General features: G+C 41.1%; 1 long non-coding RNA gene across 2 annotated transcripts in view; it reads right to left on the reverse strand.

Moving 5' to 3' along the window:
* Nucleotides 1-27,167, reverse strand: part of LOC142008642 (uncharacterized) — a 62,503-nt gene that overhangs the window by 17,304 nt on the left and 18,032 nt on the right. Inside the window, exons 2-3 of one of the 2 annotated variants that reach the window (XR_012644193.1) lie at nt 16,922-17,008; nt 15,076-15,203 (exon numbers count right to left, since the gene is read on the reverse strand). The exons of the other annotated variant lie outside the window; for it this stretch is intronic. This is a non-coding gene — a long non-coding RNA (uncharacterized LOC142008642). Of the gene's footprint in view, nt 1-15,075; nt 15,204-16,921; nt 17,009-27,167 lie in introns of those variants that run through there. 2 annotated transcript variants of the gene reach the window in all.

The following is a 27,167-nucleotide window of genomic DNA, read 5'->3' on the forward strand; positions in this document are numbered from 1 at the left end:
TTATGCAAACTGGATTTCATATAACCATTTTGCCAAATGTTTTATGCTTTTTAAAAACATGTCTCTAAAATATGCCAAAATTCTCTGAAACAAGATCTGAATGTATCCGGGGCTCTCTGTGGCAATACTGCTTGGGTATGATGGGAGTTGTGCAGTAACTGTGGGAATGTCCTTCAGTATCAGCACCTCAGCATGAAGATCCTGGGCTCCTACCAGGCTTGCTTATAGGAGTTCCAAAGGGGGCATTTGCACAGGGGCCCCTGTGAAATGCTGTGGCAGTTCTACTCCACCTGTCTGCGACTCTGAGAATGTAAGGGGAGACCAACACTGTGGTCTGAGTGGTGGTGAGGGCTGATGTGGGTGAGAGGAGGGAGCTTGAGAAAAGGTCAACGCTGGGCACTTTCAGAGAGGTATACACTGTCACTTTGGTGTGGCATTGGTGCTGGAAGGTTTCTCTGGAAAGTCTCCCCAAAGCATTGAAGAACCCTCCACATGCTGATGTCTCAGTCCCAGGCATTTAGCTCCCCAAGTGCTAAGACCCATGCACATGAGCTGTGCTCTCTTCAGTGTAAGTAAGGATGACAGCACTGAGTACTTTCTCTCTCAGATCCCAATAAAGCCATAGGTATGTGCTCTGTTTTGTTAGTGGTTTTCAATGTGTGATGCTTGCTGACAAAAACTCTACACTAGCTGTCTGTCTGGTGGAACAGAAAGCAAGTTTGGGGAAAGGATGCTTCCTTGTGCTCATGACGTTGTGGGCAGTGGGACTCTGGGGTTACATGTCATTGTTTTCCTAAACAGAACGGTATTAGCTAGAAGCATTTGAGCTCTGGGGGGCTGATGCTTACATCTGTGCTAGGACTGCTCACATCTAACATGCAGATCAGAGGAATAAGATTGTTCTTTGGTATTTAATATACCCCTGGACTATTATGCCCCACCACACAGAGGAGCCTGAGTGTTTTCTACCAAAACACTTAAGTCCATACATTTTCAGATTCTGTGTTATGAGCTCTGCAAGACACCCTGACAACTGCTTTAACACAGGCTATATTCTGATCCTTGTGTAAGTTTTAATGTGAAAAATAGACATTTTTCCTATGTTCTGTGAGAGAGGGTAGAACATTGGGCTGACTAATTTCCGATTAGGCCAATGGTCTGATGCTGCATAGAATGTTACTCATATTAGAAAAGAAATCCCATTAACCACAAAATTCACTCCAGGTTTCATTTTCTTAGCTAAATTAGTGTTATTTAAATTTGGGAAAGGCATAGAAGGGGCTTGTTCCTGTAACTATTGTTCTTTTTTTATGAGATTCGCTGCATAGATATTCCTTCCCTTCCCCCCACACTTTCAGCTTCAGTTCAGGTTGCCTAGCACTGACTTAAGAATTACTGTTTTATTAGGTAGCAGAAGGCACGCTAGGTGGCAGTAACACCCCAGTTTATGAAATCGTCTTTTGGGCTTCTCCCCTCCCCCAGTTCTTCCTGAAACAGCATGGTTAAAACAAAAATCAAACCAAATCCCTCTTTTTTCTCTGTGGTCCACAGCTCATTCAGAAAAGCTGTGATACACTGTATTTTGCACAGCTTCATTACACATGCACACACCCGTATATTTTTCCTTTAGCAAATTTTAATTAGGAAAAAATTTGGTGACTGAGACAGAATCTTACAGAACCATGGTAAAGGATGATACATCATGCTTTGCTGGAGTGAGAGGCATTCACGCTGCTGATTGGCCAAGGTTTTTGCAAATCTGATGCCCTTGCTTGCAAACGTACCAGGATTTAAACGTCAATGATAACATTAATGGTTGGGTGTATTAGTGGGGAGTATTCTCAACTCTGAGTTAGTCACACAGATTTGCATTTCTGCCTGGAATCTAATCCCTCTCTCTCTCTGCACCACGTGTGGGTGAGATTTTTTACACTCCTGGAAAAAGATGATGTACAATATTGGTGGTAAGAAGAAACTAGAGACCCATAGGCTATGGCCAAAAAACAAAGGTGGCAGAGGGCAAGTTCAGTGCCCTGCTCTATTTTCTTCATTGGTTGCTAGGAATGTGTCAAGTTCCCGCCCCCCCCTCAACTTGTCCAGATACCAAATGCGAGAACGTAAGTTTAATCAGATACTGGGATCGAACTGAACCATTAAAATTGGGATGGTAGCACTTTTCCTGCTTGCTGCTGTCTATATTCTTACTCCCCTAGTGACCAGTCTGATGTGGTGAGTAGGCCATGCTCAGATCTTCTGCCACAGGAAGATGGAAACATGCTATGCAGCAGTCACTGTCCAAAAAAAAAAAAAAAGATGTGGAGAGGCAGAAAAAGTAGCTGTCACCAATCTTGCCTGTGATTGTACACAGCCACATGGTGTAGTTAAGGGACATGTATTTTTCTCTGCAGTAAAGCTAAAGCCAGGACAGAAGGTGGGTTTGTGAATTACAGCAGCTGTGAAGCTGCCTTTGAGTGAAGCAATTATATTTCAATATTTTTAATGTCACTTTGTTGGTGAGGATGGGGGAAGACTGAAGAGGTTTTTGAGAATTTCTCATATGAATGTTGCTGGCTATTCTGCATCAGGTGGCTAAATAATCAGGAAAAAAAAGACTGAGAAAGTAATTATGGGTTCACCAGAAAGCCCATGTGCCTCTGTCCTATGGATCTGTCAGCTGAACTCACTTTGAAAAAATTGCCCTATGATATATTAGTCTTATGTTGGCAACTTACAATGTGCATGGATCTCTCTATGACAAGCGGACAGTTTTCACTTTTTCTGCTGGCAACCCAATAATTCCCTTCTTTGTACAGAATTATTCATCTGAATTTGATTGTATTTGTGGTCATCTTCGGATGACCACAAATACAAGACAAAAAATGGTCAGGGTTGCCCTAGAAGTGCTTGGTCCTGCCATGGAACTCTTGAGGTTCTTTCCAGTAGAAGTACTCTATGATTCTAAAGCCAACGTTTCCATTGAAGGGGCCACATATGTTGCCTCTATATTGGAAGATGTGATGAAAGACATTGGGCTGTGGTAAACTGGTACCTTTTGCCATTGTAAATGCCTCATTAAACTGTGTCAGTATTTCTGGTGCGTCTACACCAAATCATCATCCTTCTTTTTAAAAGAGTTGGGGAAAATATGAGTTGAGTAACAGTGTGAGGAATAGTAATTTCGCACTGTTATTTATTTGAGTGCATGTATGTTAAATCACAGGGCCCATTTCTGAATAAATGTAATTACATGGGTAGTTTCACTCTCATAACTGTGACTAACCACAATGGCTTCAATGGGACTGCTTATCTGAGCATGATTTGAAGCCTGGGCTATATATGTAATCTATACATATTTGATCCTTATTTTTATTGTAGGTGACAGTGAATTATAATGAGCCCATAGCATCACTGTAGGTAAGGTCTGACATTGGTTCAGATCCCCTCTGGAAAGCAATAGAACAATCTGAACTATGAAATTAAAGGTGTTTGATTCTATCTGCAACTAGTCTGAAAGAAAACTTGTTGAAGTTTGCAATATGTTTTGTGTAAATGTTATTTAAGACTAAAAAGCTGAATGGCAATACTGAGACAACATTACTGATTTAGACTGACATTATTACTGATGAGAAATCTCTTGTGGTGCACATTATACCTTATGTTGGCACAATGGCAGTGGTTTTAGGATGACAGTGTATTGGATATATGGGTTCTTGCCATGCTACAGGCTTCATAAAATGTAATTGTAACCTGGCATATCCAACTGGGGCTCTTTTGTCTTCTTGAAAGAGCAAGACCACAGACAGAGGTTTTGGTTTCTTGCCTTTGAACCTATCTTTTAGTGCAAGTACTCGAGGTTTGTGCTTCTAGATCCCTAAATCCCTGAATAAATCCCTGTGGATGTGTATGGGGATTTGAACTGCTGTGGAGCTCCAGTCTGGGATGAATTTCCCTATGTTAGGGATGTCTGTCTGTTACCCACTATTAATTAAAACATGCATATGTGTTTGTCTGCTACTGCCTTTGAGTTAATTTCCTGGCCTGTTGACTAAAGTGCTAGAGGATTGTGCAGTGTTAAAGCAAACCAACCAAACAAAAAAACCCTGCCCATAAATGCTAAAAGCAATACAAAATGACCCCCTCCTCAAGCAAAGACAAAAACAAGCAAAAAAAATCCATCCCAGTCCAAATCAGATCAGATCACCACCATCCTCCTTAAAAAGTGATTTCCAGCCTCTTTAAAATGTGAGTGGATGGAGTGGATCCTGACACAAATTTAGCTGTCACCTCATGCGGTGTTTGCTTAATATGTGTACCAGGATAGCAATGAGGAATCTCTGTGATTGGGGAAAGGGATCAATAAATGAGTGGGGAACTCTGGTTCAATGTGCTAAGTGGGAGATGGATGTGGGGAAAGGAAGAGGGTGTGACTGTACTTCAAAGCAGCACCCTTGGATCCTCATATTCATCACTGTAATATAATCATAGGACTGGAAGGACCGTTCACAGGTCATCAAGTCTAGTACCCTGTGCTCATGGCAGGACCAAGTACAATCTAGACCATCCCTGACAGGTGTTTGTCTAATCTGCTCTTAAAAATCTCCAAAGATGGAGATTCTACAACCTCCCTAGGCTTAGCCACCCTGGCAATTGAGAAGTTTTTTCAAAATGTCCAACCTAAACCTCTCTTGCTACAATTTAAGCCCATTGTCCTATCCTCAGAGGTAAAGAAGAATAATTTTTTTCTCCATCCTCCTTGTAATAACCTTTTAGGTACTTGATAACTATAACTGATAACTTCTCAGTCTGCTCTTTTCCAGACGAAACAACCCCAGTTTTTTTCAATCTTCCCTCATAGGTCATGTTTTCTAGATCTTTAATAATTTATTGTTCCTCTTCTCTGGACTTTGTCAAAGTTGTCCATGTTTCCTGAAATGTGATGTCCAAAACTGGCCATAATGCTCCAATTGAGACCTAATTAGCATGGAATAGAGTGGAAAAATTCCTTCTAGTGTCTTGCTTGCAACATTTCTGCTAATACATCCCAGAATGATGTTTGCTTTTTTTGCAATAATGTTTCACTGTTGGCTCATTTAGCTAATGGTCCGCTATGACCACCAGATACCTTTCTACAGTACTTCTTCATAGGCAGTCATTATTGGTTATGTCTACACTACAGCGATCTGGCGACAGAATTAACTGTCAGAAGAGATCTTCTGGCAAAACTTCTGTTGACAGATCGTGTCCAGATGCAAAAGAGGATCTACTCCATTGACAGAGAGTGACTATACTGCCCATCTGCTCTCTCTCTCAACAGAATGGCCAACCGGAAGCTCAGCAAATAGGACTGCCTGGTGAACCGGAAGTCCTGTGTGTTGACAGAGGGGACTCTGGAGCATCTACTGCCTTTTTTTTTTGTTAACAGAAACTGTTGACAAAGGCATTATTCCTCATCATGGAGAAACAGAATGCTGTCACCAGAAGTGCCAAGTTTTGTCCACAGACTGTCCTCAAAATGCATTTTGTGTGTAGACGCTCCATGAGTTTTGTTGACAAAACCTCGGTTTTGTTGATAAAATTCCCCAGTGTAGATGTAGCCATTTTGTATGTGTGCAAGTGGAGTACTTTGCATTTGTCTTTATTGAATTTCATTCTATTTACCTCAGACCATTTCTCCAGATTGCCCAGATCATTTTGAATTGCAAGCTTATCCTCCAAAGCACTTACAACCCTTGACAGCTTGGTATCATCTACAAACTTTACAAGTGTACTCTCTATGCCGTTGGATCTTTGAATATATTGAACTGAACCAGACCTAGAAGTGATCCTTGTGGAACCCCACTCATTATGCCCTTCCAACATGACTGTGACCCATTGATTACTACTCTCTGGGAATGGTTATCCAACCAGTTATGTGCCCATCTCAGAGTAGCTCCATCTAGGTTGTATTTCCCTAGTTTTTATGAGATCATGGCTACGTCTACACGTGCCCCAAACTTCGAAATGGCCACGCAAATGGCCATTTCGAAGTTTACTAATGAAGCGCTGAAATGCATATTCAGCTCTTCATTAGCATGCGGGTGGCAGTGGCGCTTCGAAATTGACACACCTCGCCGCGCGCTGGCACGTCCAGACGGGGCTCCTTTTCGAAAGGCCCCCGCATACTTCGAAGTCCCCTTATTCCAATGAGCTGATGGGAATAAGGGGACTTCGAAGTAGGCAGGGGCCTTTCGAAAAGGAGCCCCGTCTGGACGCGCCAGCGCATGGCGAGGTGTGTCAATTTCGAAGCGCCACTGCCACCCGCATGCTAATGAAGAGCTGAATATGCATTTCAGCGCTTCATTAGTAAACTTCGAAATGGCCATTTGCGTGGCCATTTCGAAGTTTGGGGCACGTGTAGACACGGCCCATATGAGACCATATCTAAAGTCTAGATATGCCACATCTACCAGTTTCCCCTGTCTACAAGGCTCGTAACCCTGTCAAAGAAAGCTGTCAGGTTGGTTTGATGTGATTTGTTCTTGAGAAATCAATACTGAATATTTCTTATACCTTATCATCTTCATATTTCTTATACTTTATCATCTTCCAGATGTTTGAAAATGGATTCCTTAATTATTTGCTCCATCATCTTTCCCGCTACAGAAGTTAAACTGACTGGTCGTTAATTCCATGGCTTGTGCTTATTTTCCTTTTTTATAGATGGTCACTAAATTTGCTCTAGTCTAGTCTTCTGGAATCTGTCTCGTCTTCTATGACTTTTCAAAGAAAATAGCTCTGGTGACTTGAAGATATCTAGAATGTCTAAGTAATTTTTAAGTTGTTCTGTCCTCATTTTAGCTTCAGAACCTACAGAGTTTTTCACCAGCATTCACTATATTAGATGTCCAGCTGCCACCAATCTTCTTGGCGAAAACTGAAACAAAGAAGTCGTTAAGCACCTCTGCCCTTTCCACATTTTCTGTTACTGTTTTTTGATCATCATTGAGTAATTGGCATACTCTGTTCATGGCTGCCACTTTTGTTTTCTAATGTATTTGTAGAATGTTTCCTTGTTACCCTTTAGGAATCTAGCTAGTTGTATCTCATTTTATACCTTGGCCTTTCTAATTTTGCCTCTACAAACATGTGTCATTTGTCTATATTTATCCATTGTTATTTGATCTAGTTTCCACTGTTAGGCAGACTCTCTTTTTTAATTTTTAGATCATTGAAGATCTCCTGGTTCAGCCAGGGCAACCTCTTGCCTGCCCAGTGAAACAGACTCCTCTCGTGCCCTTAATAAAGTGCTTTTGTGCCTCTTTGAAAAACTGCCAAACATCTTCAACCACTTTTGTCCTTAGATGTCTTTCCCATGGGCAGCAGGACTAACAGCCCCCGGGGCCCTTGGGCAAGGTGGGATGGAGGGCCCCAGCTCTGGACACCCTGGAAGGGGTGTGCCCAGGGCAGAAGGGGCATGGTCCAGTGCAATCAGCCTTCCACACAACTTGATTTGTGGTGCTGCCTCCCCTCCAGCACTTCCCTCCAGAGCTGTGCAGAGCAGTGCAGCACTTCAACTGTCCCCTTTGCCCCTTTTTCTCAGTGGGCCTGCCTGTGGGATCTTATTTACCAAGTCCCTGAATTTGGTAGTCTGCCTTCTTGACATCCATTGCATTTATTTTGCAGCTATCCCTTCTCCCATTCCTCAGAATCGTGAGCTCTGTCATTTCATGATCTCTTTCACACAAGCTGCTTTCCTCTTTCAAATTATCAGCCAGCTTCTCACTACTAGTTAAAATCAAATCTAGAAGAGCCTCCTCCAGTAGCTTTCTTCATCTTCTGGAATAAAAGAAGATGTCTCCACTACATTTCAAGGACCTTTTAGATAATCTGTGCCCTTCTGTACTGCTCTGTGCTGTTCTCCCAACAGAAGTCTAGATTCAGTCCCCCATTACCACCAAGTCCTGTGGTTTGGATGATTTTGTTAGCTGTTTCAAGACACCCTCATCCACCTCTTTTTCCCGGTTAATTGATCTGTAGTAGACCTCTGCCCCGGCACCACCCTTCTTTGCCCCTTTTATCGTTACACAAGGCATTCAACAAGTCGGTGTCCTATTTCCATCTCAACTTCAATCCAAGTGTACACATTTTTAATATATAAGGTAACACCTCCTCCTTTTTTTCCTGCCTGTCCTTCCTGAGCAAGCAAGGGTCCTGAGAAGTACCCTTCTAGACCAATATTTCTGTCATGTGTATTATCTCTCCAAGTGTCTGTGATGCCAACTGTATCATATATGTGTTTGTTTATTAGCATTACAAATTCTTCCTGCTTATTCCCAAAAATTCTGCATTACTGTTTAAGCATGTAAGATACTGATCTGACTCTTCTTCCACCCCATTCTGTTTCTTCTCTCCTTTATCCCTGCTATTACAGCCTATGCTGTCATTAATTTCTGACCCTTTTCCCAGCTCTCCATGTTTGATTTACCTGTGGGCATTGGTCGCCTGCCCCCATCAAACCTATTTTAAAGCCCTCCTTACTAGGTTAGCCAGTCTCCATTCAAATATACTCTTCCCCTTCCCTGATAGTGCACCCCATCTCTGCTTTAGAGGCCTTCTTCCTGGAACAGCATCCCAGGGTCAAGAAATCCAAAGCTCCGCTGATGGCACTGTCTTTGCAGCCGGGCATTCACCCACAGGATGCATCTCCCTCTGCCTGGACCCCTATCGTTGACAGTAAAGATCAAAGAGAACATCATTTGTGCTTCAAACTTCTTCACCTGTACTCGCAGAGGCCTGTAGTCACTTCTGGTCTGCTGAGGGTCAGGCCTCACTGTATCATTAGTGCCCACGTGAATGAGTAACATCGGATAGTAATCATAGGGCCACCTTAACAATCCCTCCCTCACATTTCAGATATGGGCCTCTAGCAGGCAGTATACCTACTGGGGTGTCATGTCAGGGCAACAGATGGGTGTCTCCATCCCCATCAGAAGAGTCTCTAACCATCACTAGGTTACGTTTCCTCTGTTTTGTCCAAACTGCCTTGCGAGATGTTAATTTTAAAGGCTTGATCAGTTGACTATGAATATCCTGTGGGACTGAATGTGCTGTCATCATGTGTGGGGTTATGAAGTTTTGCTGTGTGTGTGTTACTGAAATGTGTTGTGAGATTTGGAATACCAACAACCAGCATTTCATTTACAACGATGGACTAGCCAGATGAACTCCTTGCCCATTAAAGGGAATCCACTTTCCCAAAAGCCACCCTAGAAGACTTCTCACAGGAAGCACATAGACAATAGACACTGCTTCACTCCAAGTCACACACACAGATCTTTCCAGAAAGCTGAAAGAAACTATGTAAAAAGGAAGTGTCATTATGGCTTGGCTTCATTCTCCCAACCACTCAGACCCTTGCAGAAATAAAGACAAAGACTTTGAACTGAGGAGGTTGTCCCCGCTTTCGAAGAGAGTTCCAGACTGGGTTTGGAGAGTCCATGACCTGTTTGTAGCATGTTAGAATGAGACACTGCTGGATTCAAATCCTCTTGAGTTTATAGAAATTAGACTGTTAATTTGTTTCTTATGTAACCAAATGAGCTCTATACTTATTAATTACAGTCACTTAAATTTTTCCTTTTTGTCATTAATGAATCTGTTTTATATTTTAGCTGCAATGGTATGTTTTGTTTGAAGTGATAGAGGAATCTCAGCTCAGTTTACAAAGCCTAATGCACCTTCATGCTACAGTGAGGGAGGAGTAGACTGGCAAACGAACTTATGCTGCTGATGATACAATCCTGGGGTGCAAGGCTGGGTTGTTGGGTGGCAATTGGCTGGAGCCTCTCTATTGTTGCTTCCTGAGCAGCTGGGAGAGACAGTCATATAACTCAGCTGAGTATCCTCCTGCCTGGGGATCTGTGTGAAAGTATCAGAGATTTGTAGCTTCTCTACAACATCACAGTGTAAAAGGGAGCCCAGGTCAACGGACAGAGGTCTCAGCAGTCCCACTGGTCAGGCTGTGTCCTGGGAACCCTACCACAGAGGGGCTGAGGGAGTTCTATCAGGCTGCTCACAGGGTCACAGAGATAGTAAAGCAGTAAGGAGAGATGAGTGGGGTGACCCCTGGAGCCAGTGTCAGTAATACATGATGGAGCTAGTCTTTTGGGAGGTATAAGGTCAGAGGCCATGGATGGGATGAAAGAAGGTGGGAAGGGACATGGCTGGCAATAGAAGAATTGGCAAATAGCCAGTACACTTATTGATAGAGGCCTAAATTTTCAAAATGCCCAATGATCATGTGTGTGTCCTGTTCTAGGTGCCCACCTTGAGGCAATGAGGGCCTGATTTTCATCCACAACTAAGAGAGAATTAAGCCAAAGTTGTGTGTGTGCAGCACGTCTGACACTCAGGTCCTAGGTATTGCTCTCAGGTCCTGAACATTGTGTGCACTTTTGGAAACAGCCCCACATTTTAGGAGTCAGATTTACAGAAATATGAGTTGGCGAAATTTCTGGGTTGATGTGCAAAATCCATTCCACCGCAGGGAACCAACCCACCCAGCACCAAAAGTAAATCACTGCCCCTAGATCAGATAAATAGTAATTGGTTTTTGGCCTGAGGCTGCCTCTGAAAAGTTACAGAGAACATGATCATTACTGAGTTTATCAGATGAATGTTACATCCCTTCTGCTGCATAATTTCATGTAACTATATTCTGTATTCTAGGGCATGTTAATTACATGCTTTGTAAAGCTCTTTGAAATGTCAGATTACAGAAAAGGCACCATTAAGATGCAAGTTATTGCAGACTAAACAGCTTTAAGAAAAGACCTGGAAAAGTAATAAATTGGCTATCCTTTTTTTCCCCCTGATATCCTTAAACTGATTTTAACTGCACCTATCAACTGTTGTTTTTCATATCACATTTGATGACAAGACAAGTAATTATTAAAATAATATATTTAATGAGGGGATAAATCCATAGTAAAACAATTAAAGCAAGACACATGTTAAGAAAATATTCTAAGAGTGACTTGGGAGAATAAAAGGCAATGCTGCCAGCATGTAAAGACACTCTTAATGCATTATTTATAGATCTATTTTTAACAGTACAAGCCTTTGAGATCAAGGTCACCCAGTGGACTCCTGGGCAACCGGTCAAGACGTGAGAGGTGATATTGATAACGCCATCTGACAGTTTCTTGGATACAGCTGCAGTGTTACTAAGAAGAAACATTTTCTAACTTTTAATGAACAATGAAAATCTGTTTGCTGTGAAACTGCTCGTTTCTGTCTTGATCACAACTCATTAATTATGGTCAGTACCAGCGCCAGCATTAGTGTTACTGCTATCTCTCTCTCTCTCTCTCTGCATCATTCTGAAAATCATCCAAGTAAATTCAGGGGATGAATACATGCAAGTCTAGGCAAATATTATTTCGGCTTGAGACCCTGGTTTTCTTCTGTCTTCTGCCAATAACATTTTCCAGCATGAAACTCCCTAAGTGGAAGAGTTGCATTGTGGAGGGGTTGACTATAATAAATTGTAAAGTGTGATTGAAACAGACATAAACAGTGTCCATGACTCCTGGCACACTGATTCCCTGTTTGGTAGGAAAGGTTTCCACTCATCTTTATAACCTGTTCTCTCTACTAATTGCCATGGGTTTGTACCTTTTTCTTTTCTAGCTCTGTTTAGCTTTTCATAATTTCTCCCACAGGAAGAGGGGAAGAAAACTCTCTTGCCCTCTTTAGCTGTATTACATATGAGGCACTATCAATGTAACATCTCATATTCTAATATTAAATCTGGCAGTTGTTCCATAATATTCTGGGGAGCACTGAGATGCTACCCTTTTCCCATGCTGCCTTTGCTTGATAAGATCTCTTGGCTGTGTAAAAGGCATCCTAATTTCCTCATGCTATTGCTACGGGACTTGAAAGACCATAACTTTATTCTTTCCTGTCACTGCTCCTGCTGTGATCTGTGTTGAATGTATTTCTACCCAGGATGACTTATGCTATCAATCTTAGGTACCAGGTTCACCTAGGCTTCGGGCTGCTCAAACTCCCACTCTGGCCCAAGCCCCATCCCTGTTCCAGCTCTCCCCACACCTGGCCATTTCAGGCTGCATTCCCTGCCCTTTCTCCTAAGCCCCCACCTTATCCTGTCTCTTCTTCCTCCTGCTCTGCCCCAGGCTCCACCTTAGCCTTCCCCAAACCTCCACTCCTGCCCCATTCTTCCCAGCCCACATCTTCACCAGCTCTTCCTGTCCCCTTCCCTTAGCGTTGCCCATTCCTTTTTCTCTCCCTCCCTCCCAGAGCATGAGCATCGTGCATGCTGTGACACAGCTGATTGCAGAAGGCAGTAGGTGTGCTGATTAGGAGAGGGGGAAGTTAATCAGCAAGCTGCCGGGAGGAGGGGAGCTGGGATGCCAGTGGGTACTAAGCACCCACTATTTTTTTTTCTGTAGGTGCTCCAGCCCCAGAACACCTATGGCATTGATATTTTTGCTACCAGCAGTTAATATCCTACTGATGCCTTATGGGGAGTTTTGATCACACAGTTTTGTTGATATACTGGTCTGCTTACCATATATTGTCTGTATCTCTCTTACCAGTTTTTAGTAGCTTTTCTCAAACCACCACTGCCTAAGTTTTCATCTGTTCCTCATCTTCCCCTTGAGACATCACAATCATTTCCATCTCAGCTGACTTTCTTATCACAAACAAAGGATGATGACGTCAAGTGGTAAAATTAGCAGTAGGAACAGACTTGATATGAAAAACAGATTCTGTTTTCTCTTTTACACACACACACTCCATATACTTCCTCAGAGATTGAGCTGCAAAGAATAATGCTCCTTCTCCTAATATTTGACTGGAAAGTATCTTGAAAATAAATATTGAGATAAGCAGCAAGACTCAAAGAGCCCTTAACAAATACTAATAGGAGTGAGGTGACAATTAGATGGCTATTAATGAGCCTCTATTTTATAGAGTCAAATTCAGGCAAACTAGTTAAAAAATGACCAGACCTACAGAAAGACACTCAAATACTGTCAGGCTGTGTCTACATAACCACCTTCCTTTGAAGGAAGGATGGTAATGAGGCTGTTTGGAGTTTACTAATGAAGTGCTGCTGTGCATAGGCAGCACTTCATTAAACAAATTCTCCCCCACGGCAACGCCGAACTTTTAAACTTCAAAGTACCAGCAGGCATCTAGCCACAGCACACCTGCCAGTACTTAGAAGTGCCAGGGCATCTTCGAAGTCCCCTTACTCCTCAAGACTCCTGCTGGTACTTTGAAGTTTAAAACCTCGGAGTTGCCGTGGTGGGGGGTTGGGGTGAGGCTTTGCTTAACAAAGTGCTGCCTATGCACGGCAGCACTTCATTAGTAAACTCCGAACAGCCTCATTACCATCCTTCCTTCAAAGGAAGGTGGTAATGTAGACACAGCCTCAGGGTTGGAACAGGAGCTCACCGGTTCCCAAACCTTTGTGATGATGTCAAGATTATGTGGTAAATTTTGCTCTTAGTAACCCTGGTGAAAATATGAAGGGACTCCATTGAGGCTGCTGGAGTTACCTGGGACTGATCTGGAGTAAACTAGGGCAGAATTTCTCTCTCATCCCTATTTTCCCCCAGGCACCAACAAAGAATTTTAACGTTATTCTCCAAAAGGTGGTTTGAGGCACACGATTTATATGTAATGACTGATTTTTACCTAAAACATCTCTCCTGATAGGATTTGGATTAAGGGCCTTCCAAGCCAGTTTTTTGTGTGTTTTCTGTTTACGTGGTGGAACTTTTCATGTAAAGGAAACTAATAATCATAACATTGTTTTTATTATGAGGAAAGATGTGGCCCCAAACAATCTAGTTATTTGGTTTGTGATGACTCCTTGGAAAAGTATGTAATATCAGTTGACCTTGTGGATTGCCTGGAAGTATTTTCTGTGATTTTGATTGGTGACATAGCAAATCATGTGCTACCTACATATTATGGGACTCTTTCTTATCTGCCTGGCCCAAGAGACTTTACTCAGTGGCCATGTCTACATGAGTGGCTTTTTCCAGCAAATCTGGGCTTTTGCCAGAAAAAACATGGTGCATTTACATGGCAAATGTGCATTGTCAACATTTTGACAACAAAACCTGGCACATCTACTGGCAGCATTATACCTCTCCCTGTTCATGTATAATGCTTCTCTTGAAAGCGTTCTGTTGACAAAACAGCTTTGTAGCTGCTTGGGGGTCCATTTGTCCGCAGAAAGGACATCTGGTTTACTGGGCAGCCCTGTTTGCAGAGCTTCTGGTCAGCTGTTCTGTAGAGAGAGCTGGGAAGTCTGGCTGCTCGACCAAGTCGACCAAGCAGATTGCTCTTTTGATCTGCTTTTGTGTACAGACAGAAGTTTTGCTGGGAAATCCCTTCTAACAGTGACTTCCGTCAACAGAGGCTTCTCGTATAGACGTGGCTCATGAGTTTACAGTAAAGTGCAGTTGATTTCTTAAGTATTAGCTTTCTATGGTTCTTTTTCAAATTCTCATGCAAATCAATCCCATTGACTTCAGTGGGTATTAGTCCTAATTTTGTGGTCTACATCAATCCACCTCTAACTTGCTGTATGCCTGTGAAGACTTAATAACATTTGGAGCATTCAAAAGTCTCCACAAAATGATTTCACTGCATAAACAGTAGAACAGTAATAATTTTATTAGCCTGTTTTTATTAGACTGTATTCTGTAATGGAATACAATCCTGAACTCACACCTTATATGCTGTTACAATAACCTCTGTACAAAGTATGCCTTGTGAAGTGTCAGCAGAAAACTCCATAATTTGCTGGCCAGTATTTTCCTGTTAAAATGTGTGGAAATGTATGTGAAGTTGTAAGTTGTATGATATTATTCAGACATGTTCCAAATCCCAGAGCCTGGGTCAGACCGAAGTCAGATCTGTCTTAAATAAAGGAAGGAATGTGTGTTTGCCTAAATTTGCATTTAAGCAGTAAACAGAATCATCAAGCAAGAAAGAATGGCAGAGTAAGTTCAAACAGGTGAAAAAACTAGCAGATAATATCCTTTCACATATCCTCTTTGGCTTCTGCTTTTCAGGTGGAAATGTTTCTCAAGACATACTGACACTATTAAAAGGACAGTCAAATGTGCCAAGAGATCCTCCTCTCTGTTCCCCCTTTCCCACCTCATCCTTTGCATCTGAAAAGACAAAAAGGAAGTTTGTCTTAGAGTTGGAGGAGAGGTCTTGACATGAAGAGTTGGAACTTGTGGTGAGTGTAGACATACCCATAGGCTGTATCCACACTACAAAAATAACTTTGAAGTTGCCTGCTTTGAAGTATAACTTTGAAGTAAGCAACTTTGAAGTTGAGTGTCTACACACACCCTACTTTGAAGTTAAACTTCCAAGCAGGGCATTACTCCATTTGTGGGAATGGAGTAAGGACTTCGAAGTTGGGATGCCTTACTTAACTTCGAAGTTAAGGGAAAATGTATGTAGACGCTCTGCTGGCTACTTCAAAGTAGTGTCTAACTTTGTAACCAAGTGTACCCTAAATGTGTGAAGGGATGCTCTTTTCATGACTCATTGATGATTTTTCAGTATTTTAATACTTCAGTATGAAGTAACCTCCAATAAACTGCTTCAGCTGAGGATTTTATTTGACTGAATTTTGTGTCCCTGAAAACAGTTTTGACTTTACAGCCTAGTAAAGTATACCACTCTGTTGATCACAGAGCTAGAACAGTATAGGCAGCAGCACTGTGAGGTTTCTGAAGTTTGCTGTGCAAGTAAGTTGGTTTCTTTGGTAGATATTAGAAGGCATTTTATCTTTATTTTTCTTGTAACCTTGCCATTAATTATGTGATACAAAAGTTGGGTATGGTTACAAGAAAATTTGTGTCTTTGTAGTTAATAAAATTGTTCTGTTGCATTATCTAATCCAGTTTAAATTGGTGTGTCTGGATAGACTATTTAAAATAATAAACTGGCATATTGTTTCCTAAAGGAATAACAAACTTAAAGTATGTCTGATGTCCAGAAGAGGACTGGACAATACAGAATATACATTTTTAGGAGAAGATCTGAGACTGGGGATGTGTTGATATATATCAGCAGTAAAATCAAGACTAGAGCCAGGGAGTAGTTGGCAGACTGCAGGTACGTACCAGGTGTGGCTTGCATGCAGGAAGGTTAATTATGATCAACCAGTGTGGGAGCTACTTCAGCAAGGCATTGTTGGGCAGGGATGACACAGCACCCTCAGTAGTCTGAATTGTATCCCTAGTAGGTCAATCCCCCTGACATTGCAACACCTGAAGTTTAATATAAAATATCGGGGGAGACTGACTGACTCAGGAAATTACTTATCTTTCACTACTGTGTCACCTGGTTGAATCTGCTACAGCTCAGTAAAGGTTGAACTTCTCTCGTCTGGCACCCTCAGGAGCTGATCTGACCTGTGGCTGGCAAGAGAATTTGCTGGACCACGGAAGGTCAATATTGTCTAGCATATTACTAACATTTTCACGGCTTATGGGGCTCTTCGAAGACATTTAGGGGTATATTACAGATAAATAACAGAAAGAACACTGAGCAACAGGACTGGTGGCTGTAAACAACCTATGGCACCATGGGAAACGTGGCCACACCCATGATAAATGGTTGTCCAGCAAACTAAAATCATGCCAGATCATGGGTGTTCCCAGATGAGAGAGTTCTGCACGAGAGAGGTTCAACCTGTAGTTAATTTACAGTTTCCTAAGTCTACTGGTCAAATAGACTATATTAAATTAGTTGCTGGTCTTAATCAAGTTGTTGTTTGACAGTGGCTGATATCACAACCAGCACTGCTGGATCTACTTAATGCCTTAGTCAGTCTCTGAGGAGAGCCATATGGACACACAGCATGATTTACCTTCCCACCACAACAGAAGGGTCCCTCCAGGTTACGAACGGGTCAGGAGCCTTACAGTGCTGCTGCCTCTTCTCTTCCCGCTTTGCGCTAAACAGAGGAGTATTATTTATAAGGCTGTCAAGTCCAAACTGTTTTCAGGGACACAACATTCAAACAAATAAAATCATCGATTGAAGCAATTTATTGGTGCATAGTTCATACTGAATCGCTAAAGTGCTGAAATGTCATCAGAGAGTCCCTAAAAGAGGATATTTTAGGTGACAAGCTGGAGGTACAGACATATGCTAGCTGGTAACTGATAAAATCATCTCTAAACATGTGTTCCTTCCTCCCATCATCGATTTACCTAGTATAGAAAGTTATCTCTGATCCCCCACACCATGAAACAGGAAATCAAATTATCTGATACTGTGGATCCTTTCTGTGTTGTGACTTTCAGTTACAAAACAAGTAAATGCCAAGCATTAGCGTCAGATTTCTCCTCTTATAACTGGAACTCTAGAAAGTGTCTGTCTAAACCATGGGTACTGTTGAAATCAAAAGTTGTGATGCCGGAGACCTGGTATGTAAAGGTGAAAAGCTGAAGCTCAACATTTGCCCATGACAAACCCCCCACACCCACCCCATCAATGATTATTTAAAGTGATCTAACTCATTTTTAACTTTAAATTTTTCAGATATCAATAAGTATCTTTCCAATATTGAAATAATTGAGAAAAATACAGGGTTTAATAGTCAAAAATCCTTAATTTTTGCCTTTGATTTCTCCTTTAGGTCAACTATAACGGGTAATTTAATTTGCAAGTCACCTCACTTACAAATATCAGATATTTCTCCACCATTTCCCACACCATTTACATGACGCTGTTGCATATTTCTAGTTCCCTGCCTCTCTTCTTAAAATTTATGCTGATACCAAGCACTTTAAAATGTGGTCATTAAGAAAACAAAACAAAACAAAACAAAACAAAAAAGCATGCAAATACTCTTAAACAGTGAAGCTTATATAGCTGTATATGATTTCTAAGAGAAAAATTTCTGGACATAATTAAAAAAAAATCTAGATAAACTACACTGATACCTGAAATCATAATGAACCTAACAACATGAAAATATAGGGCTCTCTCACCCACTCTGGTTGAATCATACTTAACAGAAGACTTGGGGTTAGGGAAGGAAATGTGGCTTTAAGTCACCTTTATACTTTGCTAATCCAAGGACCAGCCAGGAACCAGAGCAGTCCCTGGGATAAATTACAACAATCTCAGGGCTCTGATTTATGCCTTAATGCCTACAATTTCCAGGGAGATATTTTTGCATCTGGGGAATTTCCAGCGTGTAGACATGTTGTGGCTTATGTTCTCTTTCCCTTAATTATGTCTCCAACAGTGGGGGCCAAATGAGGGGCTTTGTGCCACCTGGAGATTCTTGTACAGGGGGGTGGGGGGTAATTCTTTCCATTACCCAGCTCAGCTGGCTTTAACATCTGCTTTATACTGCTGGGGTAGCACACAGCTGCCAGATTGGGCATGATGTCTGGGGGTCAAGGGGTGCATGACTGTTGTGTGTATTTGCTGAGTGTACCATGCTCTATTAACTTTGCACAAAGGGTGCAGAATGGATGTCTGAAATCATTCTGAGACCTCTTGGGAGAATAAGAATTAAAATTCCTGCATCCCAATGCCACTGAAAACAGCTGATGGTGTTTGTTGAATTAATGCGTTTTGATAAGAAAATGCATTTGATTTGTTTTCATCTTCACTGGAAATGAAATGGATATAAGTAGCACTCATGCTAAACATATTCCCTCAGTACCGTAGCACATCATTTTGGATATGAGTAGTTCACATAAGCTTCAGATACTCATATTTGTGTTCCTATCTGCACCAAATCTCTCAACTTTTTTTAGGTACATCCATAGCTAATCTTTATACTCTTATGTTTCAAACACTCTGGAAATTTCTGCTTGCTTTAGACTAATGGAAACTTATATAAAAAAAGCAGGAGTGAGATCTGACTTGGAACCTTCTGCTAAATTCTGAATTTGGATTTGAATGTTGTATCTCACGTCAACCACTCTTTGGGTTACCTAGTTCATTCACATTCCAAGGCAGTTCCTACAGAACATTTTCCAGTGCTTTGTCCATCTAGTTTTAAATGATGGAGCCTCCACTGAGTTCCTGGGAAGGTTATTCCACAGACTAATACATTACATTGCCAGTAATTTCTTTTCTTGACAGATTTTTCATTTAATTATTTTGTTTAACTTTTCCTTATACTTACCTAAATGAAACTTTTTACACTTGGACATGGTAAAGTCCTGTTCTAGTCAGCTGTCAGATCATCATCGTCATCATCAATAACCGTGGGCTCAGCGCCCATTGGTGTCTGATGCCTCTCACTATTTCCTTCCACCTTTTCCTGTCCAGTGTGGAGTGGCTTAGTTTCTGTAGACTAACTCCGCACCAATCTACTATATCGTCTATCCATTCTCTGTGGGATCTGCCTCTCCTATTCGAGCCAGTTGCTAATGGTTATACCTTTCTAACAGGAAAGGTGCTAAGTAGCTATCTTGAACAAGTATGTCTTATCCTTACAATGGAGAAATAGTGTTAGAACTGTCTTGCCACCTGATAAAAGGTTAAAGAGAACTTTTAAACGATGTCCACTAAATACACCTATCCCTCAACTTACAAACTTTTGATTTATGAATTTTTGTTACAACAAACAATGCAATTTTATAACGGTTTTTCAATTTATGAACATGTTTTCACTACAAAGAAGAACCAACCTTCATCTGAGCATCCACTTTGTAAGTAACGAATGTGGAGGAATACAGCAGAACCCAGTGTGAGGCTGCCTCATTTCCCTCAGCCACTCAGCTCTTCCCAGTTGGTTTGTGTGCTTCTTTGTGTTTGTGTCATCGTGACTGTGAGTGATATTAATCTTTAAATATCTTTATTTGTGATCATCATGGGTCCTAGAGGAGCTGTTCCTAAGGCCAGGAAACCAAGGAAAGCAATATCTGTGGCTGCCAAACTTAGAGTTATTAAAATAATTGAAGAGGGCCCGCAATTGAAAGACATACATTTGGCAGTTAACTTGATGGCATCGACAATGCATGCAATTTTGGTGCAGAAAGGAAAGACAAAAGAAATGGCAGAAACATATGCTGGTGGAGCTAAAAGTTGCATCAAATAATACAGGCCAGGGATGCAAAAAGGGGTAAACCTGAAAGACTTTGAGCTTCCTTATCATAAGGGAGAAAGCCCTGTCTTTAGTTAGGACCTGAAGGAGGAAGCTGAAGAAGAGAGGCAAGCTGGGGACACCAAAGTAACATTCAAAGCAATAAATGGTTGGTTTGAGTGCTTTAAAGTGCATTTACATTATCATAGTTTGAGTGTTACAGGTGAAGCAGCATCTGCTGATATCAGGCAGCTAACATTTTCCCATCTGCATCGCAGCATATAATTGATGAAGGTGGATATTCTCCAAAACAAATCTTTAATGTTGATGAAATGGGCTTTTTTTGGGGAAAAAAGGCCTCCTCAAACCTTTATTTCAAGGGATAAAACAAAAGCAACAGGTTTCAAGGCCTCGAAGGATCAACTGACATTACTTCTTGGTAGAGAGGCGATATGCAGCTGAAGCCTCTCCTTGTTTACCATTCAGAAAATCTGAGGGCACTTAAAAGCTTAAACAAGGCACTGTTACCTGCGGTCTGACATTCTAATCAAAAGGCATGGGTGATAAAGCAGGTTTTTGCTGATTACATAACAAGCTACCTTTCATCAATCATCTCTAAATATTATGTTGAAAATAATCTGGATAATAAATGTCTGTTGATACTTGATAATGCTCCCGGTCAGCATATCAATGTTGAAGACTATGGCAATAACATTCAAGTGATATTTTTGTCCCCAAATATCGCTTCTATCCTTCGCCAATGGATCAAGGTGTCAGTGCTACATCCAAAGCTTATTATCTGCAACTGGTGATGAGGTATCTAGTATCTACATCAGATGGAGAGACAAACCACCAATTAAGCAGTTTTGGAAGAACTACAACGTCAAGATGGCTATAGAAAATATCAAAACTGCATGGAATAAAATTACTCAAAGTATCCTGAATGGTGTTCAGAAAAAGCTATTGCTGTAATATGTTCATGATTTCCCTGGTTCTGAGGGTGAAGTGAAAGACACCCTAATTCTATCATGCAACTGGTAACTCAAGCAGGATTCAATGAGAAAGATGCCGATGCTGTTCCAGACCTGTTATTGTCAGATGGTGAAGAATTGACTAATGAAGAATTAATTCAGCTGGATGCAGAAAGGTTGTCACAAAAAGAGGGGGAAGAATTGGATGAACCACAAAACACACTGGACACAAACACTCTCAAATTCTTCAATGCGTTGGAGGCAGATAAATTCCTGATGCCAATGACCCAAACTTAGAACAGAGTTAGTATAAGTGTAGTTGAAGATACACATCTCCTAGAGCTGGAAGGGACGTTGGGAGGTCATCTAGTCCAATCCCCTGCCCTCCTGGTGGGACTAAGCACAATTCCTGACATCTATTTGCCCCAATCCCTGCATGGCCTCTTCACGGACTGGAGCTCACAACCCTGGGTTTACAGGCCAATGCTCAAACCACTGAGCTATCCCTCCCTCTTGGTGCAGAGTTCAGCTTGCAAGCAACAAATTTATGAAGCTGTTTGGTGCTCTCAAGAGTAATATGACAGGAAAAAGAGGGCTGTAATATAAACTTCAATTCTATCATTTTTAAACCCTCTACCTCATCACCTCCTCCTAAACCCTCATCCCCATCAGCTGATCCTCAACGATCAACCTCAAAACCTGAAGATAAAACCCCAATTAAGAAGGCTGAGGTCACTCTGGAGCTGTTTCCATTGATGATGAAGATGATCCCATGGAACTCCCATCCCACTGTCTAAGAACTGACTGACTAGTGGTAACAAAAGTCATAAAAAAGCAATAAAGCAGCACTGTTCTGATTTTTATGATTGTATTATATTGTAACATATTCGGAAAAAATATTGGGTGAATTTTTTGGGAGTTGAGAACCAGTCACAATTTTTTAATCAAAATTAATGGGAATTTCATTTTTAATTTATGAATTTTTCACCTTACAGTTTTCATGGAACAAATTAGGTTTGTAAATTGAGGGCCAGGTGTACATATTTAGCTCCTTCAATCATTATTTATACTATCTGTTACTCATACCAGCCCCCTAAATATATTTTGTGGCTCAACTCAGAACTTCCTCCAATATATCAGCCATTATCCGTATGGTGATGATATGCCTATTACTTAACATACCACATCAGAGTCATCCATGTCAGCATCATGTTGTGATAACTGTACCTGAGGCTTAAAATTACATTGGCCTATTTTGGTGCATTGCAAATTCATGCTTTGCTGTTTTCCAGGTTTTTGCCTTCCAAATCTGTATCTTCAATAATTTTCTCTCAAATAATATGCATTTGCATTTTCTAGAATGAATCTTATTCTTTTTTTTCTTTTTTTCTTTTGTTCATAGTACTAATGTCTCCAGGGTAGTTTCAGATGTTCCTGTCCTTGCAGATATGTGCAACACCTGTCAATTGGTTTGATTAAAATGAGGCTTGTTTACTTCCAGATCACATTATTGCTTAAGAGGAGCACCTTATAACAAAACCACACACACTGGATGAATATAGATGAGACAGTATCACTTTCCATTAAGAACAATTGTCTGATAATTTCACACTATACTCTATGTTCAATATGTAACTTCCTCTTCCACAAATTACTTCAAATATATACTGTATTATGCTGAACACTTTATTTCTTTTTCCTTAGTAAAAATAACTGTGTTCTGTTTTGTGTCTTATTCATAAATTTATCGGGAGTCAATAATGTACTTATAACCACGGTGCCTTTATTGTGCAGTGACTTATAAAAAGGTTACAAATAATTTACACACTGCACAAAGCAGAACATGACAGTTATAACACACCAAGGATTATTGCAAATACAAGTACTTAATTATAAATTTGTTCATTTTATTATGAATGGCTCAGACATGTTCTGCAAACCATTATAAATCAAATAAATCACCCTGACTGTGTCTACACTTGCATTCTTCTTTTGAAAGAGGCATGCAAATGAGGGAAATAGAAAATACAAATGAGGTGCAGATTTAGATGTCTGGTGCCTCATTTGCATATTCTTCTTTCGAAAGAGCTTCTTTTGAATGAATTAAAATGGTGTAGATGTGGCTCTTTGGAAAGTAAACCCCATTTTTGAAAGCACCCCTCATATTTTTTTCTAAAATGAGGCAAGCAAGTGTAGACACAGCTCCTTAGTCACATATGTGCACTTTTCGGAGCTTTTGATAAGTCAAAATTCTCTTTACCAAGCCATTTGTAATAAGTTACATTATTGGTGGATACGCAGTGAACGTTCTGCGACTACTTGTTACTATTTGTAAACAAGGGATCATAGGAATTAGAGTTTCTGAAATAATAGGAGCTCATCTCTACCTGCTGTTAGAAAGAATTGTGCATTGCTATGTTCTTCAGGGGCTTTACCAATTCTAGTGTAAAATGATTCAGAAAATAGGATTTTCATTACCTCCTTTGGGAAGCTGTTCCAAAATCTAGTGCTCACTATTAAGAGTTTTTCTTGATATTTCTAATCTAAAATTATAGTAATCCTGAAACAAATGTGATGGAAACAGTTGCTGATTTGGAATAGCTGCTATGTGGTTTAAATACACATTGTTTTGCTCATATATCAAGGTCTTACAAATAAGTGGAGCTGTTCAAATATGGTAAATATGTTTTGGAAATGTAATGTAATTTTTGTTTTTAAACTTTTCATGATTTTCTCTTGTTTTCTCGATGAAATATTTTGCAATGATTTTTTTTGTTAGGTCAAAGGGAAACATTATTTCACAAATCCCGCCCCATTCTTTTCCACTGGTCAGCCTGTGCATGCCTTGCCTGTGCTGTTTCCGACTTAATGGCTGGGTCTACACTAGCACCCCACTTTTGAAAGAGGGATGCTAATGAGAAACTTTGGGAGGCACAGCAATGAATATGCAGCACCTCATTAGCATAATGGTGGCCGTAGCTCTTTGAAAGTGCCGCATTTGATCATGCATGGCTCGTCTACAGGGGGTCCTTTTAGAAAGGACCCCACACACTTCGAAATCCCCTTACTCCTATAACCAAATAGATAGAGCCAATACGTCCTTGTATGTATTTCAGTGTTTTCCAAATGGTGTTCCACAGAACCCCAAGGTTCTGTAAAGTGGAAATAAGGGTTCCATAAAAAAATCCTCTGCAGTTCCCTGCCCTACTGTCAGTGAAACAGTAGAACTAAATTTAATTGGTTTAACAGCCGGCAGGATGGTAGGAGGGATCTGGCCATTAAACCAGTGGAATTTAGGTCCATTATTCCAGTGGTGGCAGTGCAGGGAGATGCAGAGAGCCCCTCACTTGCCCTGCTACCCAAGTGATCACACCCCTCCAGTGGGTGTGGCCTGACTCACTCCCGTCAGTGAAGCACCTCTGCACCAGCCTTCCTTCCGCTGGGTGCACATGGCTGCCCAGCATATGGAGAGACTTAATGCAGAGGTTATATGAAGATGGTTAATACAGCGATGTATCCTACATCCCCAGTGTATGCTCCCCAGCTAGCGCCATGGATGGGTTAGTTCTGGGGGCCAGTTTGGGACTCCTCCTCCTCATCATCATCAAGTGTGGGCTCAGCACGCATTGGTGTCTGATGTCTGTCTCACTATTTCCTTCCATCTTTTCCTGCCCAGTGCGGACTGTCTTAGTTTCTGTAAACTAGCTCTACACCAATCTACTATATCATCTACCCATTCTCTGTGGGGTCTGCCTCTCCTCTTCGAACCGTCCATTGTGCCATATACCATGGTCTTGACTTTCTTTTCGTCGTTCATTCTGCAGATATGCCCAAATAGCTGTAACTTCTGTTGTATAACCTTCTGCAGTATAACCTTCTGCAGTAGGTTCTCTTTTGGCTCTATCTTCCTATATAATTCTTCACTGGTGACTTTCTGCAACCATCCTGTTCTAAGGATCTTTCTGTAACAACTCCTCTCGAATGCCAATATTCTTCTCTTCAAATCTTTCATTATCATGCCTATCTCACATCCATAAAACATGCTGCTGACTGCACGTTTTTAAGATGCTCAGCTTCATTCCTAAGCTAATCACTTTGCTTTTCCAGATTTTATCCTTCACCTTCAAACTTGTTCTTGCTTTTGCTATTCTAGTTGCTATTTTCTTCTTATAGTCTAGATCACACATTATGTTGCTCCCCAGATATGTGAACTACTCGACATTCTCTAGTTCAATCCCTTCTACACTGATTTTCCTTCCTATTTCCTTATCTCCAAATACCATTTTTTTGTTTTATTGATGTTCATAATCAGTCCGTACCACTTCCGTTCCTCATTTAACACCTGCACTATTTTTGCTAGCTTCTCCTCATCTTCCTCAACGATAACTATATCGTCTGACAAAGTGGGTCTTTGCCCATGAAAGGTTATGCTTCAAAATATCTGTTAGTCTATAAAGTGCCACAGGACTTCTTGTAGTTTTTGAAGACACAGACTAATACAGCTACCTCACTGATACTATATCATCTGTGAACCTCAAGTTGTTAATTCTTTCCCCAGGCATGGATATCCCTTCTACCCATCGTGCTCTATAGATGCATGTTGATGATACTCAGAGATATGGGATCTCCTTGTCTCATACCTCTACTCGTTCTAAACCAACTTCCCAACTCCCTACACATTCTCACTGCTGCCCCTGCGTTGTCATTGATATCCTTCAACAACTGCATCGGTCTGGTATCCACTCCATATGACTCCAACACTGACCAAGTCACTTTTTGATCTATACTGTCAATTGCCTTCTGAAAATTGATGAAGCAAGTGTAGCTATTCTTGTCCTTTCATCAAGTTTTCTCTGCTGTCAATCTTAGTGCCAATATCTACTGTATGGTGCCTCTATCTTTCACAAACCCCACTTGCTCATCTGCTAGATGTTCCTCTATCTGCAATCTTAGTCTCTCTGTCAGTATCATCATCAGTATCATCATCAGCACCTTGCCTGGATGACTCATTAGGGCAATCGTTCTGTAGTTCTTGCACTCCAGTGTACCTCCTTTTTTGTGTATTGTCACTAGCATGGATCTTGTCCATTCCTTAGGTGCCTTTCCTTCTTTCCATGCTATGTTACATAGTTGGTCTATTTCTTGAATCATACTTTCTCCACTGTATTTGATCTTCTCCTGTGATCTTATCATTTCCAGGGCTCTTGTTGTTCTTTAGTTATTTCACTGCTCTTTCTACTTCCTCCTTCAAAATATGGGTCTTGCTCTCGATGCTCAGTGGAGATCTCTCTTTCAGTTCTTTGATCAGTCTCTCTGAGACACTCGGGTCCAACTGTGCTTTATACAGATCAGTGCAGTATCTCGTCCATCGCTGCACAACCTTCTCCTTGCTCATGAGCACCTCTTCATTCTCGTCTTTGATGACCATCTGCTTCGGCTGCCACTTCCTATTAATATTCCTAATCATTTTATACACCTCCCTGGTCTTACAGTCACCATAATACCTCTCTATATCTTCACGCTGCTCCTCTAACCATTTCACATTATCCTTTCTGGCCGCTTTCCTTACCTCATTGCATTTCACCTTATATTTATATTCCGCCCTCTCAGAAACATCCCTTCTGATCTTCAGTGCTCTCTTCTCTTGGACCAACTTCATTGTCTCCTGTGTAATGCACTTCTTATTGATCTTCTCTTCTTCTGGAACTACTCAATTGCATCTTCTATTGCCATGGCTATCCCTTTGACTCTCTTATCTAGGTCTTTCTCTGAGGCTGCATTCGTAATCTTCTCTTCGAGCACTGCTGTGTACGCATTCCATATTTCTTCCTTGCCTAGCCCTGTCACGTCTCTTCCCTCCTTAAACTGTGTTTTATACTTTCTCTTGAGCTTTATCTTGATGTTTGTGATCATTAGACTGTTGTCCGAGTCTATATCTGCTCCTTCGAAAGTTTGTCACTGCTGTACTGATGTTACCCATCTTCTTCTGATCAAAATCATATCTATCATGTTCTTGGACTTCCCGCCATTCAATTGCCATGTCCACTTCCTACAGTACTTTTGTTGGAATCTGATGTTGCAGATCACCA

The sequence above is a fragment of the Carettochelys insculpta genome, chromosome 2 (assembly GCF_033958435.1).
Source record: "Carettochelys insculpta isolate YL-2023 chromosome 2, ASM3395843v1, whole genome shotgun sequence".
Lineage (NCBI taxonomy): Eukaryota > Metazoa > Chordata > Testudines > Carettochelyidae > Carettochelys > Carettochelys insculpta.